At 34.8% G+C, this 6,200-nt stretch overlaps 1 pseudogene across 1 annotated transcript; it reads left to right on the plus strand.

Moving 5' to 3' along the window:
• The first annotated feature begins 1,988 nt into the window (after positions 1-1,988).
• LOC143636726 (uncharacterized) lies at positions 1,989-5,471 on the plus strand (annotated as a pseudogene). Its single transcript, XR_013154297.1, has 2 exons — positions 1,989-4,537; positions 4,617-5,471. The product of XR_013154297.1 is annotated as an uncharacterized LOC143636726 (transcript).
• The last annotated feature ends 729 nt before the right edge of the window (positions 5,472-6,200 follow it).

Here is a 6,200-nt window from a genome sequence, read left to right on the forward strand (position 1 = left end):
CTTCATCATGAAAGACACAGAGCTACATTATTTCATCAATATACTTTATACTATCTTGTTATAGGGTTTTGTACTCACTTGTTCTTATGTTGTTGCAATCCTATGTAATACGCATTCAGTTTGTAATAAATAAGTTATTATTCATGTTTTATAACACAGGCAAAACAAAAAAAGCTCTTTTTTTTCATGAAAAAACTCATTAGTAAATTCATAGTTTGACTTTCTTTAGTCAAAATGACCAGAAGATGCATACATTAACCAACACTACAAATATGTTACAAATTTATAAACTCAAACCTATGAATTCATAAACTGTTGGTCTCCTGAAAAAGATCACTAATTCTATGTCTCTCTCATTCTTTCAGTTTCATGGTATTAGTCAACCCAGAAAAAGTCAACAAGTTCTTCTGGTCAACAAATACTAGAATCAACCCATTTATCAAAAGTCACCCATTACTGATTAAAGCCTCTTTACTTCTTCTCTCCTTATAATATCTTTCATAAGCCAGTTTCATTCTTAAAGAAAGCAGAAAACTCGAAACCAAACCGAATAAAGAAACACAGCCCCACAATATAAACGTTGGTAATAACATTTTCGAACAATAAACACCGTTGATCCTTCATCTTTTGAGCTCCTGATGCGGTCATCATAAACCAGAGATACAGCAACATTGTATATCAATGATCCTAATGGGATGTTGGTTATAAGAATATTATGATTAATCCTCGAGCTAGCTCTCTGAACCAAAAAGCTCGGAAATGATTGTAACAAATGTTGACACTAAGAATTGTTAATGCAGAAAACACTTGCGACACTTACATAACCTATAAAAAGAAAAAATAACATACTAAAAATATACAATTTATGAACCTGACACGAATTCGGTTGGTAACGGTTAGCTTCTTTATTGTACTAAACCCAAAAAATTAAATTCAAATGTCCAGAATACTTGTATAAATTTATATATTATGATAAAAAAAAATATTTTGCTATAGTGAAATCTTTTTGTTAGAAATTAACTATTCAAATTAAACTTTTGCTTTAGTGGAACACAGCACCTGCAACAAGCACCGTCAAACATCTTTAACAAACGACATATAAAATAAATATTTAAGACATTCTATTATTAAAACAAATATCTTTTTTCATAGCAGATTAAAAATTTTACTAGTGACACTGACATCATAGCATAAGAGCGGCAATTATTACTTAGTTTATAAATAAATTGATCTAACTAAAAGCAACACCTCAAGAAGTTGTAAGTAGATTCATTTAAATTAACTCAAAACATATCACTATTATAATTACCAACTTAAACGGGTCTAAATGCGTCATCACAACCTCCGCTTATGATGTCACAACGTCAAAGCCGTCGCCACCCACTTCCACACCTCAACTACCGCCAACCACCACCATCGTTGTGCCGCCCCTCCACAACCACATGTTGCCTCCTCTTTCACTGCCAGCATCACCTTGCGTTGCCGCAAATTCTAACATCATTGTTACCGCCTCATGGCCGGCATAAAAGTATAAGGCATTTCGATTTTTTTTTGCTTTCTAAAACATCACTTTAATCCAAGCTCTTTCGGAATGTCTTAACCCAAACTCATGTGGCTCTATATCCGTTTTGACTAGTTATCTAACACCATGTGCCTTAAAAATATAAAAAACATAATACCACCCGCCTAATCCGGCCCGTTTTGTCAGGCTTTTGGATTAATAAGAAACGATTAATATAATATTTTATTATGCATTATTACTAAATTACTGATGAGATCCTATCCTTGAAAGGAAAATTCAAAAGAAAAATATAATATATTAATATCCCCGCGTACATTGTGTCTGTTTGTGTAAAAGAAAACTCGTTCCACCCCAAGAGACATAAAATAAGCCACGTATGGTATGATGAGTCTTTGATAAATGATATGATTAAGATTAAAAAAAAATATTTTCTTCAGAATTCTGCAATATAAAAAAACCAGCTTAGATGACATTCAAAATCTTTATCCTTCTAGCTTTCCTTGTGCTTGGCGTTCACTCCACCTTGGAAGCTGATGAAGCAAATGCCCTGAAACATTTCAAGAGTTTAATCATATACGACCCGACTGGTGCACTCCTGGATTGGAATGCTGAATCCACCCACCATTGCAACTGGAATGGAATCCAATGCCATCATGTCACCAAACGTGTCATTTTTATTTCACTTCAACAAGCACACCTCGAAGGCCAAATCTCCCCATTTCTTGGTAACCTTTCCGGCCTCCAGCTTCTTGACTTATCTGAAAATTCATTCACTGGCAACATTCCTTTCCAGCTGGGATATTGCACACAGCTTTCCGAACTTGTTCTGTATTCCAATTCCATCACCGGAATTATTCTAGATAGCTTGTGTAACTGTACTTCTTTGCTACGCCTTGAACTTAGTAACAACAAACTTAACAGTACAATTCCAAACAAAATCAGCGATTTGGCAAATCTTCAGATTCTTGTGGTTGTTAATAACCGTTTAGAAGGTTTGATTCCACCTTCGATTGTTCAGATGAAAAATTTACAAGGACTTGGCTTGAGCCAAAACCAACTTTCTGGTGTTATTCCTAGAGAGATTGGGAATTTGTCCAATTTACAAATTTTTTACTTGTGGCAAAACTCCCTCTCTGGGGAAATCCCTGCATCAATAACCAGATTAGTCAAGGTTTAGGTAAGTTGTCAAATCTTACACGGTTTAGTATCCTATACAACGAAGTCTCTGGAAAAGTCCCGGACGATCTCTTCAATTGTTCAAATCTTGTGATGTTAAGTTTTGCACATAACAATCTTACAGGGATGTTGAAGCCGGGAATTGGAAGACTTTCAAATATACAACACCTAGAAATTCATCGTAATTCCTTTTTCGGGCCAATCCCACAAGAAATTGGAAACTTAACTAGTTTGCTTTTGTTAAATCTGGGCCAAAACCAATTTTCAGGTACCATTCCAATAGAAATTTCTAAAATATCTTCCCTTCAAAGCCTTTGGATTAATAAAAATAATCTAGAAGGTCGAATTCCTAATAAAATAGGTGAGCTTAAACAGCTGACTGAACTCAGCTTGTCGAACAACAAATTTGAGGGTTCGATTCTGAATTCTGTTTCAAAGCTCGAGATGCTTTCTAAGTTGGATCTCAGCGGATACGAGTCAATTGGGGACAGCATGATAAAATTGAAACGGTTGATGTGGATTGACCTGTCACACAACTTTCTCACTGGATCGATTCCAGGGCCACTGATTTCTAGTATGAAGAATATGCAGATATATCTCAATGTCTCAAACAACTTTCTTACAGGAAATATCCCAAGTGAGTTTGGGGAAATGAATATGGTGCAAGCCATTGACATCTCAAACAATAATTTGTCTGGAGGCATTCCCAAAACAATTCAGAACTGCAGAAACTTGCAAAGTCTTGATTTACCAGGAAACAGTCTTTCCGGCAGTGTCTCTGATGAAATATTCCCTGCTCTTGGCGTCCTTTCCTACATAAATTTCTCAAGAAATCAGTTGGAAGGAGAGATCCCAGAAAGCATGGCCAATCTGACACATCTTACTTCGGTTGATCTTTCACAAAACAAATTCAATGGCACGATTCCTGAAAATTTTGGATACAATTTAGCATTAAAACACCTTAATCTCTCATTCAATCATCTCGAGGGACGTGTTCCTGATACCGGACTTTTCAAAAACTCCAGTGCAGTCGGATTGCTTGGAAACCCTTCATTGTGTGTTGCCAACGACACCAAATCATGCGCCGTCTCAATGCATTCACATCGTTCACATAAAAAATCCAAAAAATATGTATATGTTCTTGCAATATTACTTGGATCTCTGGGTTTGTTTCGTGTACTATTTTTGGGGATTTTATGTTATCGTCATGTTAAAAAGTCTAAGGATCCAATACCAGAGTACACCCCGGAGGGTTGACTCTCAAACGATTCGAAAGAAAGGAACTGGAAGATGCTACAGATGGATTTGATGAAAGTAACATTCTGGGTAGAAGCAGGTTAAGCACAGTGTATAAGGGTACACTAGAAGATAGAAAGATGATAGCAATAAAAAATCTGAATTTGACAGAGTTTTCAACCGAATCTAATAAGAGCTTCTACAAAGAAACATTAGCAAAATTAAGGCATAGAAATCTAGTGAAAGTGGTTGGTTATGCATGGGAGAGTAGAAAGTTAAAGGCTGTGGTTCTTGAATATATGGAAAATGGTAATCTGGATACGGTTATACATGATTCTGGGATTGGTCGATCAAGATGGAATCTTTCTGAGAGAGTTGATGTTTTGGTTTCAGTTTCTAGAGGACTCGTTTATTTACATTCTGGATATGATTTCCCCATAGTTCATTGTGATTTAAAGCATTCTAACATTCTTCTCGATGAAAATTGGGATGCTCATGTTAGCGATTTTGGGACCGCTCGGATTCTGAGAGTTCTTCAGCCGGATGGAAGGAGTGTTTCTTCTACATCAGCATTTCAAGGCACCATTGGTTACTTGGCACCAGGTAATGCATCACCAACTCTCTTTTAGGCAGCATTTGACCTAAAAAGTCACACTAATTCATTAATTTTTTTCTCCAACAGAGTTCGCATATATGCGAAAAGTGACAACAAAAGTAGATGTATTTAGCTTTGGAGTGATAATTTTGGAGTTTATGACTAGAAAAAGACCAACTGGACTCACCGAAGACGAGGGGACTTTGCCACAATTGATAGAACAAGCACTTTAAAATGAAATTATTGAGCTGATAGAAATTGTAGATCCCGATTTGGCTTCCGATATCCCCACCAAACACGGTGTTATAGAACAGATTCTTCAGTTGGCTTTATCCTGCACTCGAGCGGATCCAGATGATCGACCAGACATGAACGAGATCTTATCTTCACTTACAAAGATCAGCATAAAACTTTAGTTATAACTCATATATGAGTAATTAATTGCAAGTTTCATTTCGAGATGGCGGCAGTTTCATATTTGTGTAAGAGCATGACTTCTATGTAAACAATATATCATATATAGAGAGTATTTGCTTTGATCAGTTTGCCCTTAAACCAATTTAATTAACCCTTTGTTTTTACCCTCTCTTTCTCTTCTTATATTTTTCTTCCAATAAAAAAAATCGCATGATGTTCCTACTCAAATTGCACCACAACTTAGAAAAAAAAAACCCTGCACATGCTTCTTATCAAATTACTTGACAATTTGCAATCATATGTCGAATTTTGTGAGCACGTACATGGGAGACCATTGTTGGCATGAAGGTACCCGTGCAAGCAGTCTTTAAAACCAAATATATAGTAGTAAGTTTAAAGTCATAATTGGGTTGCAGTTATCTAAAAAGTAGCATATTGCAGTTACGAGGGACTTGAGTTCTTTCACTTGCAAATAGATACTGGTATCCTCTACTACAATAAAATGCCCGCACACTCTTTAGTAACTCATGATCAACTGATTCATATTTGGCCGGAGTTAGTTTGTTCATTTTAAATCATATGATTTGATGAGTCAGTTGAACTCATCTTCTGTTGAAAGAAATTAAGAAATTAAAACATCAACATTCAACATGCTGAAGAAGATAACCTGATACATGTAAAGATAATTTAATCCAGCAACAATATATTTATAGTTCAAGTCATTTCCCGAAACAACTATATATGATGATTTAGTAAAATGCCAATCCAAAAACACAATAAAGTTCATATGTAATCCAAATCATAATCATATACAAATTTAAAAGGATTATGAATTTTACAAACAAACACATATGTAGTTTTTGATATATTTAATCCCGATTCGTTAAAGATAAAATTCAAATATATTATTATTATTTTAGTTTTATTATTTAAATTATATTTATCTTTTATTAGTTTCTCACTTCTAGTTAAATTATGTCTGTTAGATTTATAAATAGCTTTGAGTTTTATATTATGAATAATAAGTTAGAGGAGTTTGAGTTTTAAGTTTAATTCCATCACCACAGATTCATCCTTCCAAGCCTTCCAATTTTCAAATTATACCATCACAACATTTATTATTATTTGATAATAAACTTGCAATTCACTTTGACCTAAAACCAGTTTCTACCTCCAACGAGTTTAGATATCGATTCTGTATTCATTGTTTGAAGAACATAATTAAAAGGTTCTTTCCAATTTGTTTTTTCCAAC

The sequence above is a fragment of the Bidens hawaiensis genome, unplaced genomic scaffold (assembly GCF_021521415.1).
Source record: "Bidens hawaiensis isolate Kalapana, Puna unplaced genomic scaffold, B.hawaiensis_p1.1 tig00008041_1, whole genome shotgun sequence".
Classification (NCBI taxonomy): domain Eukaryota; kingdom Viridiplantae; phylum Streptophyta; class Magnoliopsida; order Asterales; family Asteraceae; genus Bidens; species Bidens hawaiensis.